Source organism: Schistocerca americana, chromosome 8 (genome assembly GCF_021461395.2).
Source record: "Schistocerca americana isolate TAMUIC-IGC-003095 chromosome 8, iqSchAmer2.1, whole genome shotgun sequence".
Taxonomy (NCBI): Eukaryota; Metazoa; Arthropoda; class Insecta; order Orthoptera; family Acrididae; genus Schistocerca; species Schistocerca americana.
Window position 1 is genome coordinate 26,804,184 of NC_060126.1, and position 24,318 is coordinate 26,828,501.

Sequence of the window (24,318 nt, forward strand, 5' to 3'; positions counted from 1 at the left end):
CGGTCTAAGGCGCTGCAGTCGTGGACTGTGCGGCTGGTCCCGGCGGAGGTTCGAGTCCTCCCTCGGACATGGGTGTGTGTGTCTGTGTTTGTCCTTAGCATAATTTAGATTAAGTAGTACGTAAGCTTAGGGACTGATCACCTTAGCAGTTAAGTCCCATAAGATTTCACACACATTTCAACATTTGAACGCTGGTCGCCAATGCATTCGATTTCTCATTTACACCAAACTTGCGACTTGGGGCCAAGGGTTTCAGCCACATGCAATCGTTTTCGGCTCTGATAACACGCATACATTACTCACGTTTTGCTACCGTTATAAAGTAGTGCTTTAACTACAGTTTCACCGGGCGGCATTACGATGGAAGGAGAGAACGTAGCAGTCGTCACATGGGCAGCATTTAGGCGTATTTTTCTGAAAGAAGCTGACCATCAGAAAAATACGAAGGACGAACGACGCTGGTGGACAGAACACAATAAATACATACTTTTAGCGATTGCAGCCATTGCCTGCAGGGAAAACATCGACTGTTGAAATTAAGTTTCCAGGACAGCTACAAGTCACACTCCGTAGGTTTTATTGACTTGTCTCACTCTTTAATTTGACAGTCAACTACTGTACTTTAAACTTGAAATTGCGTAGTTTCTGATGACGTTTTTGTTAAATTAAAGAGCGAAATCGACCAATGAAAGAACGACTTTTGGCTGTCCTGAATAATTTAAAATAATTTAAATAAGGTATAGTTGCTGAACAGTTCGGAGAAAATTTGAGTCTCGTAACAAATAAATCCCCCCTCATACGGTTATAGTTGGTGGGAACTTCAACCTTCCCTCGATATGTTGGCAAAAATACTTGTTCAATACCGGTGGTAGGCAGAAAACATCTTCCGAGATTGTCCTAAATACTTTCTCCGAAACTTATTTCGAGCAGTTAGTCCGCGAACCCACGCGAATTGAAAATGGTTCCGAAAACACACTTGACCTCTTAGCCACAAACAATCCAGAGCTAATAGAGAGCATCATGACTGATACAGGCATTAGTGATCACAAGGTCGTTGTAGCTAGGCTCAATACCGTTTCTTCCAAATCCACCAGAAACAAACGCAAAATAATTTTATTTAAAAAAGCGGATAAAGTGTCACTAGAAGCCTTCCTAAGAGACAATCTCCATTCCTTCCGAACTGACTATGCAAATGTCAAATTCAGAGATACAGTAAACACAGCAATTGAGAGATTCATACCTCATAAATTGGTAAGAGATGGAACTGACCCCCCATGGTACACAAAACAGGTCCGAACGCTGTTACAGAGGCAACGGAAAAAGCATGCGAAGTTCAGAAGGACGCGAAATCCGGAGGACTGGCTAAAATTTACAGACGCGCGAAATTTGGCACGGACTTCAATGCGAGATACCTTTAATAGGTTCCACAACGAAACATTGTCTCGAAATTTGGTAGAAAATCCGAAGAAATTTTGGTCGTATGTAAAGTACACAAGCGGCAAGACGCAGTCAATACCTTCGCTGCGCAGTGCCGATGGTACTGTTACCGACGACTGTGCCGCTAAAGCGGAGGAGTTATTGAACGCAGTTTTCCTTAATTCCTTCACCAGGGAAGAAGAATGGAATATTCCAGAATTTGAAACACGAACAGCTGCTAGCTGCTAGCATGAGTTTCTTAGAACTAGATACCTTAGGGGTTGCGAAGCAACTCAGATCGCTTGATACGGGCAAGTCTTCAGATCCAGATTGTATACCGATTAGGTTCCTTTCAGATTACGCTGATACAATAGCTCCCTACTTAGCAATCATATACGATAGCTCGCTCACCGACAGATTTGTACCTACAGATTGGAAAATTGCGCAGGTCGCACCAGTGTTTAATAAGGGTAGTAGGAGTAATCCATCGAACTACAGACCTATATCATTGACGTCGGTTTGCAGTAGGGTTTTGGAGCATATATTGTATTCAAACATTATGAATCACCTCGAAGGGAACGATCTATTGATACGTAATCAGCATGGTTTCAGAAAACATCGTTCTTTTGCAACGCAGCTAGCTCTTTATTCGGACGAAGTAATGGCCGCTATCGATAGGGGATCTCAAGTTGATTCCGTATTTCTAGATTTCCGGAAGCTTTTGACACCGTTCCTCACAAGCGACTTCTAATCAAGCTGCGGGCCTAAGGGGTATCGTCTCAGTTGTGCGACTGGATTCGTGATTTCCTGTCAGGATGGTCGCAGTTTGTAGTAATAGACGGCAAATCATCAAGTAAAACTGAAGTGATATCAGGTGTTCCCCAGGGAAGCGTCCTGGGACCTCTGCTGTTCCTGATCTATATAAATGACCTGGGTGACAATTTGAGCAGTTCTCTTAGGTTGTTCGCAGATGATGCTGTAATTTACCGTCTAGTAAGGTCATCCGAAGACCAGTATCAGTTGCAAAGCGATTTAGAAAAGATTGCATTATGGTGTGGCAGGTTGACGCTAAATAACGAAAAGTGTGAGGTGAACCACACGAGTTCCAAAAGAAATCCGTTGGAATTCTATTACTCGATAAATAGTACAATTCCCAAGGCTGTCAATTCAACTAAGTACCTGGGTGTAAAAATTACGAACAACTTCAGTTGGAAAGACCACATAGATAATATTGTGGGGAAGGCGAACAAAGGTTGCGTTTCATTGGCAGCACACTTAGAAGATGCAACAAGTCCACTAAAGGGACAGCTTACACTACACTCGTTCGTCCTCTGTTAGAATACTGCTGCGCGGTGTGTGATCCTTACCAGGTGGGATTGACGGAGGACATCGAAAGGGTGCAAAAAAGGGCAGCTCGTTTTGTATTATCGCGTAATAGGGGAGAGAGTGTGGCAGATATGATACGCGAGTTGGGATGGAAGTCATTAAAGCAAAGACGTTTTTCGTCGCGGCGAGATCTATTTACGAAATTTCAGTCACCAACTTTCTTTTCCGAATGCGAAAATATTTTGTTGAGCCCAACCTACATATACAGGAATGATCATCAAAATAAAATAAGAGAAATCAGAGCTTGAACAGAAAGGTTAGGTGTTCGTTTTTCCCGCGCGCTGTTCGGGAGTGGAATGGTAGGGAAATGGTATTATTGTGGTTCGATGAACCCTCTGCCAAGCACTTAAATGTGAATTGCGGACTAATCATGTAGATGTAGATGTATCGCCCCCTTCCACTTGTTAATCCATCAAATTGCTAGAAGAAAGACAATTGAATGTGTCATTATACACCCAAGTTTGTTTACTATATGTGTCAAGGTCATGTTTTGTAATAACTTTATGTAGAACGTAAAAAATAATGATAATACAAAAAGTAGCATTCCTTTTTTATGAGAACGGTGATCCAAATATGCCCCTATGTATTAAAGGCACACAAAACTTTGACAGTTGGTAATTAAGCTGGAAAATACATAAGAACTTGCAAAAATTAAGTAATACTAGAAAACTCTCGTGTAATAACATTTAAGTTTAAAAAAAGAGTGCAAATACATGTAGTTTTACGTGAAATTCGTCCATTCCAGTTTTCATGGCTCCAGAAAAAGCACTGTATGCACCGAACCCATTTTTGTCCTTTGTTGTCCTCCGAATAGAGTTTGTCACTGGGCGTTTTGCGTCTTCACCGCCGTCGCTTTCCTCACTAACATCTACTTCACCAGAATTTGAACCTTGTTCAGCAAAAGAATCTTCATGGGAAGCAACTTTTCTTTTCCCCCTTTGGTTTGCACAACCTATCTGTCTTCTTTCTTGCACATGATTCCTCCTTGTCTTGCTTCCTCTGACGTGACTTCACAATAATATTTTTGTGAGTTGAGCGTGTGCCAAGGGTAGCTGAACCTCGTCGGGTGGAAGTGCATGGTTTGACAAGAGGCATAGGTGATATGGTACGATTAGCAAACTTCTGGAGAAGGATATGGTTGCATAAAATGTGAGTCCAAGATGTTTTCATCCTGAATTCCTCTGAATTCCCATGGATCTAAACCCATTGATAGCCGTTGACACGTTTGCATCTCTTGTGTAAGTACGACCCAACAGATCACCTATTTGATAATGAGTAACAACTCTATTTTACTGAGCATCCAACTTCTTTTCAATTTCTTGGGTGTAGTATGATTTTAATGGGAAAATAAAAGAAACGTACAAAGATGACATTTTATCAGTGCAGCGCGGAGTCAGGTAAACTATGGAAACACCATTATCTCGGCCAGGCTGAATAACGTCGATGTTACGAGTGTGTGTCATGTGGCCGTCTAAAATCAGGAGCAATGGATCGTCTTTGGATGGTTTGACTGTGTTAATGAAGTACTGGAACCACTTTGTGAACAACTTCAGCTGTATCCATACAGAAGGTTGATTCGCCCAGATTGTACCTGCAGGATTTCAATCTAGTATTCAACCTTGAAGTTCTTGTGTGGAAAAATCATCATGGACGGAATAAACTGTCCATATGCGGACATGCACGTTATAAGATTTACAAGTGAGCCATGTCCAGCGGAAGACCATTAGTGAACTTGACATATGCCTCTTACAGCAACAATTTTTCTACATTTATGCTGAACTATCTTCAAGCCTGTTCCATCAACATTAAAGATTTTCATAGGATTTTGTTTTGTTTTCTCCATTTCTCGTTTTAGAGTCGAAAAAAAGCTGTCCACATTCTATTTTGAGAATTTGTTGATTCTAGCTTTAGACAGCAGCTGCGGTGTTGTGAAGGAGATATCTGGATGGTGTCTCACGAACAAAAAAAATGTTTCAAATGACTCTGAGCACTATGGGACTTAACATCTGAGGTCATCAGTCCCCTAGAATTTAGAACTAGCTAAACCTAACCAACCGAAGGACGTCACACATATCCATGCCCGAGGCAGGATTCGAACTTGCGACCGTAGCGGTCGCGCGGTTCCGGACTGAAGCGCCTAGAACCGCTCGGCCACACCGACCGGCCTCTCAGGAACAGTTGTAACCATTTCTTACTTGCGAGTTCTTATTGAGACTTAAGAGGATACTCAGTATTATTTATAATGGTTAGCTGAAAAGCTATACGTTTAACATCATCTGCATGTAACCCATAATAATTGTTCTACACTGTTTTATAGTACTTGACGTGCCGAGTCTCTATCTTCTCCGGAGGTAAAATAATTTTACTCCTAGACTAACATTCAAAATATCTCCGGATTCTGCATTTTGCGACTTTAGAGTCTTCAAATACGTCATCAATATTGTTCTCGGTAACCCAGGTTTACGTATGCTTGTTTAACAGTCATATTTTCCTCTTCAGCAACTTTAATTTCATTGAACATTGCATTTTTATCATAGTTTCGTCCTTTTGCCATATGAAAATAGGAAGAGAAACTATTTGATGATATGATAAGCTATTTACCCAAATATGGCCGTGAGTCCATAATTAGATCCGGCATGGAGGCCATATTAGGAGCACGGCAAGCATTGCATATGGCGCGTGATTGCCAACGGTACAGTTGATATAAAATATGTTCAACAAATCCAAAATGAAGCAAAGAATGTTGACTACCTGTGATTCTCTAGCTAAAAAATGGTTCAAATGGCTCTGAGCACTATGGGACTTAACTGCTTAGGTCATCAGTCCCCTAGAACTTAGAACTACTTAAACTACCTAAGGACATCACACACATCCATGCCCGAGGCAGGATTCGAACCTGCGACCGTAGCGGTCACGCGGTTCCAGACTGTAGCGCCTAGAACCGCTCGTCCACCCCGGCCGGCTCTCTAACTAAAACGTGACAAAAACGTACCTTTGCTTGGAAAAGAACACACAAGATTCCGGACTGTCACAGGAAAGCTTCTTGTTTCGTACACTCTTCGTAGCTCTCCAGCACCTTCTGAATAACTTCACAGTAATACCGCATGATTCCGCCACTTGCTGGAGAGCTTAGATAGGGTGGCCATTTTTGGATAAGGGACCATATTCGGAGACTTTACTTTACAGACAATTTCTAAAGACACAATTCGCTACTGAACCAACAAACATTCGAACAATCGCCAATGCTTTGATGTTTCCACCAGTAGATAGAATTGCAGCCAAGGCCAATCGCTTCGTTGGTTCCAGTGTACAATACGTACATACTAAGCAAATCTCGGTCAACGAAGCGGCTGTCTATCGTTCGTCGGCCTTCGTTGGTCTGTGTGCACACGCCTTAACATGCCACAGTGCGAGAGGGATGAAGCTTTGATTGCAGAGTTTTAGGAAAAGCTGAAAGACTACAGATGTTTCTGAGACACTTCGTGCGGGATGTATAACGACAAAGATGCTGGATTTGTTTCATTTTTTAACGATTTCGTTATAGTTTCATGTCGCACACAGAGACAGTGGCCGCGCGGGGTAGCCGCGTGGTCTGGGGAGTCTTGTCACGGTCCGCGCGGCTCTCCCCGTCGGAGCTTCGAGTCCTTCCTCGGGCATGGTTGTGTGTGTCGTCCTTAGCGTAAGTTGTATTGTATTGCATTGTATGGAACTCGGCCTAGAAACGACGCAGAGGCTTCGTCCTCGCCGTAGCCTGCAGTGTACACAACCCCACAACAGGCTACAGCAGTCGACTCACCCCACCGCCGCCCAGGGTTATTGTGCGGTTCGGCCCCCAGTGGACCTCCCCCTCCCGCCCCCCCCCCCCCCCCCCCCGGGAACGTCTCAGACCAGACGAGTGTAATCCCAATGTTTGCGTGGTAATTATGGAGTACACGTACGTGGAGAAAGTGTTTGCGCAGCAACTGCCGACATAGTGTAAGAGGCGGAATAAGGGGAACGAGCCTGCATTCACCGAGGCAGGTGGAAAACCGCCTTAAAAGCCATCCACAGACTGGCCGGCACACCGAACCTCGACACTAATCCGCCGGGCGGATTCGTGCCCCGGGGACTGGCACACCTTGCCGCTCTGAAAGCAGTGCGTTAGACTGCACGGCTATCCGAGCGGGCTTAGCGTCAGTTAGTTTAAGTTATATTAAATAGTGTGGAAGCTTAGGGACCGATGACCTCAGAAATTTGGTCCTATAATACCTAGCCAGAAATTTCCAATTTTTTTGAGAGACAGTGAAAGATATGTATCTTATGAATAAAAATCGGTCGATTGTCTGTATTTCTGTTTGAGCCGTGGTAAAAATTTGCTGTTTTGAAGAGCGCGCCGCAGCGCGTTGTGTGAAGCAGTCGCCCTCCGTTTCTGGCGGTGGCCGTAGCTTTGGTGTCTCCCTCTGGTGGGAAAGGAGAAAGGTTGCCTGTTCACGTGCATTTAAGGGGCGCTATGAGCTCGGCAGGGGGTCAAACCTCCCCCTCCTGTTCACCTTCTCCAGTTCGCTGATGACACCGCCTTCCTAGCCCTTTATCCTACCCTTCAACGGTGCCAACGTACCCTCCAAACCCACCTTGACCAATTCACCGCTTGGTGCAACCAGTGGTTCCTCCGTGTTAACCCCTCCGAGACCCAGGCGATCATCATAGGCCGCACCACTCACTCCTTCCGCCTCCATGATTTCTACCCCACCATTTATGGCCATCCTATCCACCTCACTCCTACCCTCAAATACCTTGGCCTTACATTCGACCGCCACCTCACCTGGACTCCCCATCTCCTTACCATCCAAAGCAAAGCTCACAACCACCTCCGCCTCCTGAAACTCCTGTCCGGCTGAATGTGGGGTCTGCATCCTTCCACCATCCTTCACACCTACAAATCCTTGATCCGCCCCATCCTTAGTTATGCCAGCGTTGCTTGGATTTCCGCCCCTCCCTGGTTCTATAAAGCTTTCCAAATCCTCGAATGCCAAGCGCTCCACCTCGCCTTCCGCATCCGCCTTCCGTCCCCCATGCGCATCCTCTATGACCTCATCCCCTTCCCCCATCTTCTCCTTTTCCTTGAACACATCCACACACTATATATTGTCCGCCACCTTGATCCCCCTCACCCCCTGGTGTCTCCCTTCCTCTCCACCACTAACCAGTTGCCGCGCCTTTACCGTTGTGTCCCACCCTCTCTCCATCTCGACACCCTCCATCTCCTTTCCCAACACAACTTCCACCGTCTACCCCTCCCGGATGATGAGCTTTGCCCTGACATCTAACCTTCCTACCAACTCTAACCCCATCTTCCTGCCTCCTCCTCAGGGCCCCCTCTCGCCCCCCTCCCTCCTCCTGAGCGGCTTCCCCCTCCTACTCCCCCTCCCTCTCTTGTGCCTCCTTTCAGTGTCTCTGCACTCCCTCCTGCCCTGTCTTCCCTCTTCATCTCCTGCCCCACATGTCTCCTGCCTCTTCGTGAACCCACTGATGCCCGTCCTCTCTTCATCCCGTCGCTTCCCCAGCTGCCCCATGGTCTCCCCTCCTTTTCCATCCTCTATGACCTTTCCCTCGGCAGGTCCCACCTGGCAGTTTTATTCTTCGTCGTGTGTGCTCCAAGTGGGTTTTAAGTGTGTTGTTCCGAAGTGTTTTTAATACTGTGACCGACCTTTAACCTGTGCATGTGCATTCAGTGTCTTCTCTGTGTTTTAAGAATCGCCAACTGTGTTTTTTAATTTTCTGGTGACTTTTTTAACTGTCCCCCATCAACGTCTCCATGTCCATGTATTTTTACCTCCATTTCCTCCCCTTACTCTGTTTTATATTCCCCTTTTTTATCTCCTTATATATGTATCATTTTATTCTTGTTTTAGTTGTCGTGTCACTTGGCTGAAGAGTGGCGGATTGTGCCGCTGACAGCTCTCCCCTGCCCATATGGGGCAGGGGAATGAAATCAAAATAAATAAAAAAAAAAAGAAACTCCGAAGGGGGTCAGTCGGAGCGAGGCTGGGTCAGTCTCGCATCACCAGTTGCTGGTCTGTCTCTCATTCACACTTGTGCGGCAGTTAGTGTCTGTCTGTCGTCAGAGTGCTACTATGTCTGTCATTTAGATCAAATTTTAAAACCAGGAAATGAGAGTCTTGCCGCTCCGCCAGTAACAGAACCCAGCTAGTGGTCACCTGGTCGGGGCTGAGTTCCTGTATCTGAGTCTGCATGTTAGCCCGCCAGTCTGATCGAGTTGCTCAGGCAACGGTCATTGGCGGTTGGATCGATCGGTTGGTTGGTCTCGCACTGAGACACAAGATGACTTGTCCATCTTGAGCCTCGAAGCATGTGAGGTCCCCACGTGAGTCCAGTGGGCCACGCCATATAGAAGGGGGTAGTGGCTTCGCGGTCGACACGAGAGCAACAGGAGTCAAACCATGACATCAGGCTGACCGGTGTGAGCTGCGATGCCATGAGACGGGAGATCAGTCTTCCTGCGTACGTTGAAGTGGCTGGCAGCGGACAGTTCGGGAGAGTGCTTTGGTGGTGCTGCGCCAGGTCTTCGCCTGAAATCACAGTTTATTAGAAGTTAAGTGTCTGGTGATATGCTGTTCATTTACTTGTTAAATTTTACTTGTTCTCTTGGTCAGTCTCTCGTCCCCAGCTTGCTCGTCTGTCTCTCGTCAGCATTTGTTAGGCAGTTAATGTCTGTCTGTCTGTCTGCGTCTGTCATGTTTGTCGGATTCGGTTTAACGAATTTATAGAATTAAGGTAAAGGCCGAATTCCTGAAATATGTTTTTATCTTGCCTATCATCTTGCGAGGCGGTATATGTGTAATGTAGAGCATGTTGTACACCTTATGTAAGTCTGAATTTCATGAGTTTTATTTAAATAGTCATTTTTATAAAGTTGCCACCCTTCCACCATAAGAGCCCTTTTAAAAACAAATTGCATCCAATATTGCAGTCGCTTGCCAGCAAATAAAGGATGTTTGCCTCAGACCTTTCTTTCCCTCCTCCCCAGAGATGTGATACCAAATCTCCCTCAAATAGCTGCACCAAGCCTGCTTGAACAAAAAAGAAGGCAGGTTATAACTTGCTGATATGGCATTCTGAGTTTCTATTGGTCCTCTACAAAATAAAGGGTGGAGTCTAAAGCTATATAAAGCCGAACCCCCACCACAATCATCATCAGTCTTTGACAGTGCACAGTTGTGTCAGTGTGATTCCTGCAGCATGAAATGGTCAGGTAGCAGTGATGCCAGGAGTAGCGGTGGTGGGAAATGGCCAAACTTTGGTCAGTTGCCATGTCTACATCTAAATCTACATATATACTCCGCTAGCCATCAAGCGGTGTGTGGCGGAGGGCACAATTCGCGCCAAAGTCATATTTCCCCCTCCCCCCCCCCCCCCTCTGTTCCACTAGGGGCTCACGTGAGAGGAAGAAACAATTATCTGAATGCCTCAGTACGATGTCTTATTTCCCTTATCTTTTAATGGTGACCATTGCGCAATTTGAAAGTTGGTGGTAATAATATGTGCTCTACATCCTCGGTGAAGACTGGATTTCGGAATTTAGTGAGCAGACCTTCTCTTTAGCGCAACGTCTATCTGCAAGTGTGTCCTACTTCAAACTTTCTATGAGACTTGTAACGCTCTCGCGATGGCTAAATGTGCCAGTCACAAATCTTGCCACTCTCCTTTGGACGTTCTCAATATCTTGAATCAGATCCAACTGGTAAGGGTCCCATACAGATGAATAATACTCCCAGACTGGACCAACTAACGTATTGTAAGCTATTGCCTTTGTTGAAGGACTGCATCGCTTCAGGATTCTACCAATAAACCGCAATCTAGAGTTCGCCTTACCTGTTACTTGTGTAATCTGATCATTCCGTTTGAGATCATTTCGAATAGTCACACCCAGATGCCTGACGGACGTTACCGCTTCCAAAGACTGGGCATTTATTTTTTACTCATACATTAATGGCGATTTTCGCCTTGTTATATGCAGTAGTTTACACTTACTAATATTGAGAGATAACTACCAGTCATTACACCATGCATTTATTTTCTGCAAATCCTCATTGATTTGTTCACAACTTCCGTGTGATACTACTTTCCTGTAGACTACAACATCATCGGCAAACAGTCTCAGGCCGCTGTCAGTACCATCAACCAGATAGTTTCTGTAAATCGTAAAAAGCAGAGGACCTATTACGCTGCCCTGGGGCACACCTGAAGTTACGATTGTTTCTGTTGAAGTCACCCCCTTCAGAACGACATACTGCTCCCTGTCTGTTAGAAAGCTTTCTATCCAACACATACGTCATCAGATAGACCGTAAGCGCGCATTTTTTGCAGCCAAACAGATATAGGTATAAAAGAACTGTAGTGTGCGACAGATGCAATACTACTGTCACGGAGTAATTTGCTCTGCACCTCTTCTGGCAAGTAGTCTTTATTTTATGTAAAAGCACTAGCAGGTATTTATTATTACACATAATTTATTTTTTAATTTTATTTCTAGAAATGTCAGATGAACCATCTTATGTTGCTGTAGATACTTTGGACACCAATTCTAATGATTCTCTCCCATCTATATCAGATGCAAGGGCAATGTTAGAATGGGATTCAGACGAATCTGATGACATTATTACATATTCAGATGAAGAATCAAATAGAACTATCTCTGACTTACAAATAAAAGAACGATTGAAAAGTATTTCCTTTAAATGCACAAAAGATATAACAAGTATTAATCCATTGAACTATAGAACTACGTCTCAACCTGATGTATTTTCTTTTGAATTAACATGGCGTAAATGTGTTTTTAATTCACACATTCGTCAAGTTATTGGAAAAACAACTTATGATATATATCCTAATGATAATAATTTTCAGTGGTCTTTTGATTGGAAATTAAAAGAATTTAGAAGATATGATCGTTTTATGTGGTATTTGACTATAACACCTGATATATGTTGTATAAAATGATCATGACCACATCAGTACATGTTTGCAATTACAAAAATTGTTTCGGTCAGTTATATATAATGAGTATGTAATATTAGAAAACTACATGTTTTTTTGTAATTTACATAAGAGTAATGATTATAAACCACAATTATTATCAGCGTTATCTCCTGAGTAATGTTTATAAACCACAATTATTATCAGCATTATGTCCAGAATGTTACATTAATGAAATTCTAAATAATAAAGATAATGATGCACTGAAAGAATTAACTAATGTACATGCATATGTTGGTAGCAGACCTTTTATCTATGCAACTTATTCTCCAAGTCAAGATCATTGTACTTTTCAGACAATGGAAATTAGGTGTAAAAGTGTTACCAATTTGTTTGAAACTATACGGCAAATGAGTTCAATTCTTTTTTGCAATGTATGTTTAAAAGCAACATTTGGAATATACATACAAAATTTGTTGATAAATATATTTATCATGATATGTCACAAATATAGAGCAAAGCGAAATTTTGAAATGTTTTAGGTTACTGAAAAAAGGAAAGGAAGAGATATATTGTCACAAATATAGAGCAAAGCGAAATTTTGAAATGTTTTAGGTTACTGAAAAAAGGAAAGGAAGAGATGTATTATTTTCATCCAAATCAAAAAGAAATTAACCATTTATTTGGATCTAAAACCATGTCCAAAAATTAGTGCTACTGTTTCATCATCAGAGTATTCTGATACTGAAGACATTACCAACCAAGAACCTCCTAAAACCCCAGGTAAAGATTTAGAAATGGCTGAAGCAGAAGAAGAAGGTACCAATACAAATTTAGTACCTAAGAAAAGGGGCAGGAAAAGGAAACTTGAAAGTACTAACAGTACTGATTCAGTACCATGCTTAGAAATTATAGCTCTAATAATTAAAATTGTTAACAAGCAGAACAAGAATGTATAGATTCCTTGTATGGTTATGTAACCACTTTATCAACAAATATACGAGTGTCACTATTCAAAATAGTGAATTGTATACAAGACAAGTGAAACCGTTCAAAAAACCAGAACATTTCGTTGATTTCTGCTATATGTTCAAATTCCAAAGCATTTGGTCATATAACGTCTTCAGGAAAAACTAATATAAAAACAATTATAAAATCATTACAAATTTTTATAGAAAATTCGGACAAAACCCAAAACATGGAAAATTCGACTTCCTCTTCCTCAAAAAGGCAGAAAGTAATAGAGAACACATCCACCTCATTCACAACTGTAAATGATGTAACAGATCATGCATATGTATCTTCCACAACAGCATCACTTATATCTTTGGGTGGGCCAAATTTGTTATGGTCATCGGACCTTATGACTCTAATGGAAAAATTAATCTCCTGAAATATTTCATTGCAAAACCAAGATAGATATGTGTCTTCATTATGGTTGGACAAACCAGAAAATGTATTTATGATTTGTGAATTGTACAATGGGCAGAAAATCAAAACATTATCCTGCAATGTTTGGTTGTTGTTGTTATGGTCTTCAGTCCTGAGACTGGTTTGATGCAGCTCTCCATGCTACTCTATCCTGTGCAAGCTTTTTCATCTCCCAGTACCTACTGCAACCTACATCCTTCTGAATCTGCTTAGTGTATTCATCTCTTGGTCTCCCCCTACGATTTTCACCCTCCACGCTGCCCTCCAATACTAAATTGGTGATCCCTTGATGCCTCAGAACATGTCCTACCAACTGATCCCTTCTTCTGGTCAAGTTGTGCCACAAACTTCTCTTCTCCCCAATCCTATTCAATACTTCCTCATTAGTTATGTGATCTACCCATCTAATCTTCAGCATTCTTCTGTAGCACCACATTTCGAAAGCTTCTATTCTCTTCTTGTCCAAACTATTTATCGTCCATGTTTCACTTCCATACATGGCTACACTCCATACGAATACTTTCAGAAATGACTTCCTGACACTTAAATCAATACTGGATGTTAACAAATTTCTCTTCTTCAGAAACGCTTTCCTTGCCATTGCCAGCCTACATTTTATATCCTCTCTACTTCGACCATCATCAGTTATTTTGCTCCCCAAATAGCAAAACTCCTTTACTACTTTAAGTGCCTCATTTCCTAATCTAATTCCCTCAGCATCACCCGACTTAATTAGACTACATTCCATTATCCTTGTTTTGCTTTTGTTGATGTTCATCTTATATCCTCCTTTCAAGACACTGTCCATTCCATTCAACTGCTCTTTCAAGTCCTTTGCTGTCTCTGACAGAATTACAATGTCATCGGCGAACCTCAAAGTTTTTATTTCTTCTCCATGAATTTTAATACCTACTCCGAATTTTTCTTTTGATTCCTTTAATGCTTGCTCAATATACAGATTGAACAACATCGGGGACAGGCTACAACCCTGTCTTACTCCCTTCCCAACCACTGCTTCCCTTTCATGTCCCTCGACTCTTATAACTGCCATCTGGTTTCTGTACAAATTGTAAATAGCCTTTCGCTCCCTGTATTTTACTCCGGCCACCTTTAGAATTTGAAAGAGAGTATTCCAGTCAACATTGTCAAAAGCTTTCTCTAAGTCTACAAATGCTAGAAACGTAGATTTGCCTTTCCTTAATCTTTCTTCTAAGATAAGTCGTAAGGTCAGTATTGCCTCACGTGTTCCAGTGTTTCTACGGAATCCAAACTGATCTTCCCCGAGGTTGGCTTCTACTAGTTTTTCCATTCGTCTGTAAAGAATTCGTGTTAGTATTTTGCAGCTGTGACTTATTAAGCTGATAGTTCGGTAATTTTCACATCTGTCAACACCTACTTTCTTTGGGATTGGAATTATTATATTCTTCTTGAAGTCTGAGGGTATTTCACCTGTTTCATACACCTTGCTCACCAGATGGTAGAGTTTTGTCAGGACTGGCTCTCCCAAGGCCGTCAGTAGTTCCAATGGAATATTGTCTACTCCGGGGGCCTTGTTTCGACTCAGGTCTTTCAGTGCTCTGTCAAACTCTTCACGCAGTATCGTATCTCCCATTTCATCTTCATCTACATCCTTTTCCATTTCCATAATATTGTCCTCAAGTACATCGCCCTTGTATAGACCCTCTATATACTCCTTCCACCTTTCTGCTTTCCCTTCTTTGCTTAGAACTGGGTTTCCATCTGAGCTCTTGATATTCATACAAGTCGTTCTCTTATCTCCAAAGGTCTCTTTAATTTTCCTGTAGGCGGTATCTATCTTACCCCTAGTGACATAGGCCTCTACATCCTTACATTTGTCCTCTAGCCATCCCTGCTTAGCCATTTTGCACTTCCTGTCGATCTCATTTTTGAGACGTTTGTATTCCTTTTTGCCTGTTTCACTTACTGCATTTTTATATTTTCTCCTTTCATCAATTAAATTCAATATTTCTTCTGTTACCCAAGGATTTCTACTAGCCCTCGTCTTTTTACCTACCTGATCCTCTGCTGCCTTCACTACTTCATCCCTCAAAGCTACCCATTCTTCTTCTACTGTATTTATTTCCCCCATTCCTGTCAATTGCTCCCTTATGCTCTCCCTGAATCTCTGTACAACCTCTGGTTCTTTGAGTTTATCCAGATCCCATCTCCTTAAATTCCCACCTTTTTGTAGTTTCTTCAGTTTTAATCTACAGGTCATAACCAATAGATTGTGGTCAGAGTCCACATCTGCCCCTGGAAATGTCTTACAATTTAAAACCTGGTTCCTAAATCTCTGTCTTACCATTATATAATCTATCTGATACCTTTTAGTATCTCCAGGGTTCTTCCATGTATACAACCTTCCTTCATGATTCTTAAACCAAGTGTTAGTTATGATTATGTTGTGCTCTGTGCAAAATTCTACCAGCGGCTTCCTCATTCATTTCTGTCCCCCAATCCATATTCACCTACTATGTTTCCTTCTCTCCCTTTTCCTACACTCGAATTCCAGTCACCCATGACTATTAAATTTTCGTCTCCCTTCACAATCTGAATAATTTCTTTTATTTCATCATACATTTCTTCAATTTCTTCGTCATCTGCAGAGCTAGTTGGCATATAAACTTGTAATACTGTAGTAGGTGTGGGCTTCGTATCTATCTTGGCCACAATAATGCGTTCACTATGCTGTTTGTAGTAGCTTACCCGCATTCCTATTTTCCTATTCATTATTAAACCTACTCCTGCATTACCCCTATTTGATTTTGTGTTTATAACCCTGTAGTCACCTGACCAGAAGTCTTGTTCCTCCTGCCACCGAACTTCACTAATTCCCACTATATCTAACTTTAACCTATCCATTTCCCTTTTTAAATTTTCTAACCTACCTGCCCGATTAAGGGATCTGACATTCCACGCTCCGATCCGTAGAACGCCAGTTTTCTTTCTCCTGATAACGACATCCTCTTGAGTAGTCCCCGCCCGGAGATCCGAATGGGGGACTATTTTACCTCCGGAATATTTTACCCAAGAGGACGCCATCATCATGTAATCATACAGTAAAGCTGCATGCCCTCGGGAAAAATTACGGCTGTAGTTTCCCCTTGCTTTCAGCCGTTCGCAGTACCAGCACAGCAAGGCCGTTTTGGTTATTGTTACAAGGCCAGATCAGTCAATCATCCAGACTGTTGCCCTTGCAACTACTGAAAAGGCTGCTGCCCCTCTTCAGGAACCACACGTTTGTCTGGCCTCTCAACAGATACCCCTCCGTTGTGGTTGCACCTACGGTACGGCTATCTGTATCGCTGAGGCACGCAAGCCTCCCCACCAACGGCAAGGTCCATGGTTCATGGGGGGAAGCAATGTTTGGTACAAAGCCAAATTAAGGGAAATTCAAATGTATGTGAATTTGGAGAATCCCAATTTGAAAGTGACTCAAGCAGCCCGGAATTTGATAACCAGTACACAACTTTATCTGGAAAATTTAAATCCAGACCAAATTACAAAAAAAGGACACTTTTCAGAACTAGTTAATATTGTAGAAAACCATGTTACTGTTCCAATTAATAAGATACAAAATACATTATTTTCGAGAAATAATATTTCTTTATGTACTTTAATGATAAGATTTTTTCAAATGTTGTAAAACATATTCAAATTATGTTAAGTGATTTTTCTTTATGGCTATTGTATAATTATTTTTTGAATACAAAGGAAGTGTATTTTCAAGCATATGCACAAGAATTTGATTCATATTATTTCAATGAAAAACAATCTTTCAATATAATTAAACATTTGTTATAATACCAATTTGGTGGTGACTGGGATATTATTTATGATTTTATACGTACATTGTATAATGTATTAAACAAAACAAATGGAATATGAAATTGTATTCAGTTAATAGGTCCACCAAATAGTTTCAAACCTACCTTTGCTCTTGTAATAGCAAGTGCTATGATAAATACGGGATGGTCTAATAGCCGCGCGGGATTAGCCGAGCAGTCTCAGGTGCTGCAGTCATGGACTGTGCGGCTGGTCCTGGCAGAGGTTTGAGTCCTCCCTCGGGCATGGGTGAGTGTGTTTGTCCTTAGGATAATTTAGGTTCAGTAGTGTATAAGCTTAGGGACTGATGACCTTAGCAGTTAAGTCCCAAAAGATTTCATACACATTTGAACATTTGATGGTCTAATAAAAATAATGAACATTTTATGTTTGGGTTGATGGAATGTGCTAATAAACGTTTAATATGTATGGATGATCCCATTTTTGATCCAGGATCATTTGAACAATTAAAATGAATTTTAGTGGTGATCCTACAAATGTTCAAATAAAGTTTGAAGGAGATTTTACTCTTGAAAAAACTCCTGTATTTGTATGTTCTAACATTAAATATTTCAACGGAGATGTATGGGAACAAAGGATTTGTAAATATTATTGGACTACATGGGATATCCCCCCCCCCCCTGCATGAACCATGGACCTTGCTGTTGGTAGCGAGGCTTGCATGCCTCAATGATACAGATAGCCGTACCGTAGGTGCAACCACAACGGAGGGGTATCTGTTGAGAGACCAGACAAACGTGTGGTTCCTGAAGAGGGGCAGCAGCCTTTTGAGTTGACAGTCTGGATGATTGACTGATCTGGCCTTGTAACACTAACCAAAATGGCCTTGCTGTTCTGGTACTGCGAACAGCTGAAAGCAAGGGGAAACTACAGCCGTAATTTCTCCCGAGGGCATGCAGCTTTTCTATATGATTAAATGATGATGGCGTCCTCTTGGGTAAAATATTCCGGAGGTAAAATAGTCCCCCATTCGGATCTCTGGGCGGGGACTACTCAAAAGGACGTCGTTATCAGGAGAAAGAAAACTGGAGTTCTACGGATCGGAGTGTGGAATGTCGGATCCCTTAATCAGGCAGGTAGGTTAGAAAATTTAAAAAAGGAAATGGATAGGTTAAAGTTAGATATAGTGGGAATTAATGAAGGTCAGTGGCAGGAGGAACAAGACTTTTGGTCAGGTGAGTGCAGGGATATAAATACAAAATCAAATAGGGTTAATGCAGGAGTAGGTTTAATAATGAATAAAAAATAGGAGTGCGGGTAAGCTACTACAAACAGCATAATGAACGCATTATTGTGGCCAAGATAGACGCGAATCCCACACCTACTACAGTAGTACAAGTTTATATGCCAACTAGCTCTGCAGATGACGAAGAAATTGAAGAAATGTATGAGGAGATACAAGAAATTATTCAGATAGTGAAGGGAGATGAAAATTTAATAGTCATGGGTGACTGGAATTCGATAGTGAGAAAAGGGAGAGAAAGAAACGTAGTAGGTGAATATGGATTGGGGAGAAGAAATGAAAGAGGAAGCCGTCTGGTAGAATTTTGCACAGAGTATAACTTAATCATAGTTAACACTTGGTTTCAAGAATCATAAAAGAAGGTTGTATACATGGAAGAAGCCTAGAGTTACTGACAGGTTTTCTGATAGATTATATAATGGTAAGACAGAGATTTAGGAACCAGGTTTTAAATTGTAAGAGATTTCCGGGGGCAGATTTGGACTCTGACCACAATCTATTGGTTATGAACTGTAGATTAAAACTGAAGAAACTGCAAAAAGGTGGGAATTTAAGGAGATGTGACCTGGATAAACTGAAAGAACCAGAGGTTGTACAGAGTTTCAGGGAGAGCATAAGGGAACAATTGACAGGAATGGGGGAAAGAAATACAGTAGAGAAAAATGTGTAGCTTTGAGGGATGAAATAGTGAAAGCAGCAGATCAAATAGGCAATAAGATGAGGTCTACTAGAAATCCTTGGGTAACAGAATAAATATTGAATTTAATTGATGAAAGGAGAAAATATAAAAATGCAGTAAATGAAGCAGGCAAAAAGGAATATAAACGTCTCAAAAATGAGATTGACAAGGAAATGCAAAATGGCTAAGCAGGGATGGCTAGACGACAAATGTAAGATTGTAGAGGCTTATCTCACTAGTGGTAAGATAGATGCTGCCTACAGGAAAATTAAAGAGACCTTTGGAGAAAAGAGAACCACTTGTATGAACATCAAGAGCTCAGATGGAAACCCAGTTCTAAGCAAAGAAGGGAAAGCAGAAAGGTGGAAGGAGTATATAGAGAGTCTATACAAGGGCGACGTACTTGAGGACAATATTCTGGAAATGGAAGAGAATGTAGATGAAGATGAAATGGGAGATACAATACTGCGTAAAGAGTTTGACAGAGCACAGAAAGACCTGAGTCGAAACAAGGCCCTGGGAGTAGACAACATTCCATTAGAACTACTGACGGCCTTGGGAGAGCCAGTCCTGACAAAACTCTACCATCTGGTGAGCAAGATGTATGAAACAGGCGAAATACCGTCAGACTTCAAGAAGAATATAATAATTCCAATCCCAAAGAAAGTAAGTTTTGACAGATGTGAAAATTACAGGACTATCAGTTTAATAAGTCATAGCTGCAAAATACTAACGCGAATTCTTTACAGACGAATGGAAAAACTAGTAGAAGCTGACCTCGGGGAAGATCAGTTTGGATTCCGTAGAAATGTTGGAACACGTGAAGCAATACTGACCCTACGACTTATCTTAGAAGCTAGATTAAGGAAGGGCAAACCTACGTTTCTAGCATTTGTATACTTAGAGAAAGCTTTTGACAATGTTGACTGGAATACTCTCTTTCAAATTCTGAAGGTGGCAGGGGTAAAATACAGGGAGCGAAAGGCTATTTGCAATTTGTACGGAAAGCAGATGGCGGTTATAAGAGTTGAGGGACATGAAAGGGAAGCAGTGGTTGGGAAGGGAGTGAGACAGGGTTGTAGTCTCTCCCCGATGTTATTCAATCTGTAAATTGAGCAAGCAGTGAAGGAAACAAATGAAAAATTCGGGATAGGTATTAAAATCCATGGAGAAGAAATAAAAACTTGGAGGTTCGCCGTTGACATTGTAATTCTGTCAGAGACAGCAAAGGACTTGGAGGAGTAGTTGAACGGAATGGATAGTGTCTTGAAAGGAGGATATAAGATGAACATCAACAAAAGCAAAACGTGAATAATGGAATGTAGTCGAAATAAGTCGGGTGATTCTGAGGGAATTAGATTAGGAAATGAGACACTTAAAGTAATAAAGGAGTTTTGCTATTTGGGGAGCAAAGTAACTGATGATGGTCGAAGTAGAGAGGATATAAAATGTAGACTGGCAATGGGAAGGAAAGCGTTTCTGAAGAAGAGAAATTTGTTAACATCGAATATAGATTTAAGTGTCAGGAAGTCATTTCTGAAAGTATTTGTATGGAGTGTAGCCATGTATGGAAGTGAAACATGGACGATAAATAGTTTGGACAAGAAGAGAATAGAGGCTTTCGAAATGTGGTGCTACAGAAGAATGCTGAAGATTAGATGGGTAGATCACATAACTAATGTGGAAGTATTGAATAGGATTGGGGAGAAGAGAAGTTTGTGGCTTAACTTGACCAGAAGAAGTGATCGGTTGGTAGGACATGTTCTGAGGCATCAAGGGATCACCAATTTAGTATTGGAGGTCATCGTGGAGGGTAAAAATCGTAGAGGGAGACCAAGAGATGAATACACTAAGCAGATTCAGAAGGATGTAGGCTGCAGTAGGTACTGGGAGATGAAGAAGCTTGCACAGGATAGAGTAGCATGGAGAGCTGCATCAAACCAGTCTCAGGACTGAAGACCACAACAACAACAACAACAACAACAACAACATCACTGTTCCTAATAAAACGTATAAAACCTGCTACCTTCAATGTATCGAGTCTAAATAAAACAATTAAACGTAAATACTGAGTATTGTACACTAACGTAAACTGATTAACCCTCGTATTGATAGTGTAAACTAACGTTTAAGGTCACGATAAAAATAACCTAATATAACTTATAAAAAAATTGCTACCTTCAATGTATCGAGCCTAAATGACACTAATAATCGCAAATACTGAGTATTTTGCACTGAATTAATTGATAATCCCGCGTATTTAACGTCAGTTAAGAAAGTAAACAAACGTTTGCATACACCCGGAACTATCCTAAATAGAAAACTTCGTTTATCTTATTCAGACGCAAATAAAAACTGAGACCTTTATCACGTGTATCTGACACTAATGCACGTAAATACCACAGAATAGACAGCAAAAACGATTAATTACTAGCTAAATTACTTATCTTATAAAACAGCAAGCGAAAAGCGCAAGTAGCCGGCGTCAGGGCTGCCAATGCTATTGAGCACTAATGTGTTTATTAAAAAAATTACGAGTTCAAAGTACGACAGTTATATAATTTCGTAGCAAAGTATTCAGATTTTTCGAGATTGTGATACATTTTCGTAACAAATGGTTATAAAGTTCTTTTTTCTTACTATTACAGCATTCATTCACGAAATGTTGATGGAACTAGGACGCCAGCTGGAAGCTGAAAGTCTCCAGCAAGCGGAAGAGGTTGTGCCAGCATCATGTAAGTACATCTCCAAATTCTGTGTGATAGTTTACATGTTCAGAAAACAGCTCTTCATGTATTCAGATCGTAGCAAGTGTTTATAAAACTTTTGATCTCGCTGTTGCACCTTTAGAGCAGCAGCTGATGGACATTGAGCAACTGCTGGAGCCTTAAATGCAGCAAGAAATTACGTACAATTATAATATATTTCCGTTAGACTTTTTTCATCATATACAGTTGTGTGGGGCATACACTATTCATTATTGTAAATGTTGCTACTGCCCAAGAGGAAAATGAGATTCTGGTGGGGGTATTCTTCGAGAATGATGAGCAAAACTCATCACTTCCCCCTGGTATGAACGTTTTACTTATTTATTTAATTTTTTCACAGTTATGTTTAATCACTATCTCTCTGTAGTCAAATTAGGTACAAATATTTTGTTGTTGTTTCTAATAATCAATATCTTGTTGTAGATTACAGATATAATCCCGAGCGCACATCAACATACAATGTACGAAAGAATAAAATCCGCAGAGGTTATAATTTTGATGGTATCAAGTTCCCTGTAAAAATTCTGCACATAGCAAAATTTGAAGCACAAAATGCCGGAATATTGGTTCACGTTTATGGCCTGAAGAAGAAGCAGAAAAGCAAGCCATTTTTCGAAATATGAAGATGAGCATGATCTTCCTGTATACATGCTGCTATTTTCTGAAGGTGATAATCATCATTATGTGTGGGTCAAAGACATGTCCCGTCTCCTTTACAGCCAATTGTCGAAACATGCACATAAAAAACACCTTTGCTTCAGGTGTAAAAACCTTTTCAGAAGAAAAGTATTTAAAAAGGCCCCTGGAAGATTGTGAATACCAGGAACCGGTACATGTTGTTATGCCTACAGAAGAAAACATGCTCATTAAACTCAAGAATGCTAACCAACACGAACAATGTCCATTCGTTGTGTACACAGACTTCGACTGTCTCTTTGCTCCTATCACACGCTGTGAAGGGAACCACTTACCCTCACATACCATTTTCACACAAAAACACGTACTGCATGCGGCCGCGTACCAACTTGTATGTTCATATGGTTCAAGTCTTAACCGCTATGAATCTTATATCAGGCATAATCCTGCAGTTTGGTTGCTCACTGAGCTTGAAAAACTCTCCTGGGATGTTGACAGACTTTACGGCACCATCCCCATGATCGAATCAGAGGAGGATAAAAAATTATACAATGATGCGGTTAACTGTCATATTTGTGGGCTGCCATTAGATAGAAAACCTGAAACTCCCTGTAGAGATCATTGTCATCTTACGGGGAAGTTCGAGAGAGCAGCTCACAATGTATGCAATTTGAAGTATCGGTTACCACGACACATACCCATTTTCTTCCATAATTTACGTGGGTATAACGCTCACTTTCTAGTTGAGCAATCGGTTAATTTCGGTTGGGAGAAAAATCAGATCAGTGTCCTGCCTGAAAATGTTGAGAAGTATATTTCATTCTCCAAATGAATGACGTCAAAAATTACGCTCTGTTTCCTTGACACACTACGCTTTATGCAGGCGCCACTCCAGAAAGTCGTTCAAACTCTAACTCGGGAGGATATGCATATCATCTGATCTGCATACACCGATGAGGGAAAGTTTCAGCTTGTGACTAGGAAAGGAGTTTTCCCTCATGAATACCTGGATAGTAAGGCGAAACTCGACGAAACCCAGGCTACCTGATATTTCTGCATTCAGTAGTATCCTTACAGGCGATGCCATAACTAGCGCAGCTTACGAATATGTCATGAATGTCTGGCGGGAATTCAACATTCCAAATGTACGTGAATGTGCAAGACTATACACGCACACCAACGTGTGCTTGCTTGCAGATGTTTCTGAGAAGTTTCAGAGTGTATGCATGCCCATGTACTATCTGGACCCTGCCTTTTATATCACTACACCTGGGTTGTCCTGTGATCCAATGCTCAAGAAAACAAGGCGCATCATCGATCTTTCGACTGATGCTGATATGCTTCTTCTTATTGAGTGCAGGGGTCTGTGGAGGACTTTGCCAGTGTGTCCAAGATATGCCGAGGCAAATAATTCACATATGGGTGTGGAGTTCAATGCATCCTTCGATTCAAGCTATATTCTATATTTAGATGCAAATAGCTGATATGAGCATACCTTTGATGCAGGCACTGTCAGTTGGTGGGTTTTAATGGGTGCCCGAAAACGGATTTGAGGGATTAGGTGGATAAATATTGGGTCTGGCGGCTGATTCTGATGTAGGGTATGTGGTGAAGGCAGATCTCATATACCCTGTTAGGTTGCATGAAATGACAAGCGACTTGCGTTATATCCAGAGCAACAAGTTCCATGAGGAAGCACTATCCGTAAACTGCTGAGCAATGCTGGAAACAAGTAGAGATATGTAATTCATCATTGTAATCTCCAGCAGTGTCTCATCTTAGGGATGCAGCTACGTAGAATCTCCCGGGCTATCTCCTTCAACCAGTCCCCCTGGGTGAAGGAGTATATTGTATTAAATCCCGAGAAGAGGGCAGGCGCGACTAGTGATTTCGAAAAGATTTTTACAAAGTGATGA